The sequence below is a fragment of the Nothoprocta perdicaria genome, unplaced genomic scaffold (genome assembly GCF_003342845.1).
Source record: "Nothoprocta perdicaria isolate Ctin4 unplaced genomic scaffold, notPer1 scaffold_336, whole genome shotgun sequence".
Classification (NCBI taxonomy): domain Eukaryota; kingdom Metazoa; phylum Chordata; class Aves; order Tinamiformes; family Tinamidae; genus Nothoprocta; species Nothoprocta perdicaria.
The window spans coordinates 271,531-273,134 of NW_020455573.1; positions in this window are offsets into that span (position 1 = coordinate 271,531).

The window sequence follows — 1,604 nt, forward strand, 5'->3', positions numbered from 1 at the left end:
TGCAGCCGCAGCCGCGCGGACACGGCGGGGCCGGGGCCGGGGCCAGCGGGCCCGGGGCACCGCGCCAGCCCCAGCAGCGGCCCGGGCCACCAAGGGGACCCKCGGCCGCCCGGCTCAGCGCCACCTCAGCCTGCAGCGCCGTCTCCTCACCCCGCCTTTCCCACATTCCCGTAGCCCACTGGCTCTGCCCTAGGAGCTCCCGCCCCCGGAGACAGCCCAGGGATGGAGATCCCCCCAAACGCCAAGAAAGACCCGGACACTGGGGCATGAAACAAGAAGGGCTTAAATTAAGCAGACATCAAATCATTCTCTTCACAGACAGGCCCCGTGGTCTCTGCGTGGGGACAACGCTGAGCAGGTTGGGGGCTCCGAGGTTGACACGGGGCTCGGCCYGGTCCCCAAGCGCCTCCTTGGCACAGCCCCGTGTTCCCTCTGCCTTCTCCCCCTGCTCCTGCCCTTCGGTATTGTTCTCGTGCTACATGAAAGCTTTTATCTGCCAACTCCAATTACTTGGTAGCTCTTCATTTCCTCCAATAATAGTCCTTTAAAAAGCAGCCTAAAAATGACATATTAAAATTATCTTCTTGACTATGTGCCCTGGGGTGTTTTTTTTTTCCACTTTAAGCCTGACTTAGGTTTGTTCTTTTAATTCATTTTAATTTGCAGGAAAATACCCAAGCAGGCTTTTGGTGGTTGGTTTCTTCTTTTCTTGTCAAACACAGGAATGAGGGATTCCACAAAGAAACACTATTTCTTGACGTGAGTGCTACCTGGGCAATATTTGCATGCCTAAAGCAGCAACCTCATGCCTGGCTTTGGCAGCCTAAAATGGAGAGTAGCTCCTCAGGACAGCTTGGTGCAGAAGGGTAAAGCCTAAAGGGGTTTGTGGCACCGGAGGGGACCAGGTGCTGCTCTTCCTTTCCGTGTCACTCAGAAGTTTCTGATGATTTTTGGGCATCTCTGCAGAGAGGTGAGATTGGGTTTCTAGTTTCAGGGCCGCTGAATTTCTCTGCCATCRTGATGAGCCCCAGCTATAATTCCACTCTTTATTTGGCCAAATACTTACACTGGCAAGTGCTCCTTGCTCTGCATTAACCTATGGGAGGTCAGGGAAAGAAGAGAAACTTGCTGAGGCCCAAGCAGGACGTACCCTGGGGACCGCAGGCATAAAGCGATAAGCAAAATCATGGAGAGGAGGCTGCTGTTGGAGTCCTGGGCCATGGGAATTTGGAGTGGGGGAACTGGGAGCAAGAGGGCGAGATCATTCTTACGCAGAAATATTCTGGTAAGGTCACAAGGCAATTGGCTCCTTGAGAGATCAATCGTAAGGATCTTGGAGCATGGAAGAACTTTTGCACCCAAACCAAGCCCTCTCCCTGCCTTCCCAAGCCAGATGCCCCTCTAACACTATCTCCAACAGGGAAAAGGGGAGAGCTGGGTTTTTTTGCTCTGCCCTTGAAGCAGATGGGCCCATCTGCCCCAGAACAGGATCATTTGGGGCTCTGGCCCCACAGCAGGCTGCACTGGRGACACCCAAGAGCCCATGGCTGCAAGGGACCCTTGGCTCTGCGGGGCCAAGCTCTGTCTCTCAAGGCCTCTAAGCT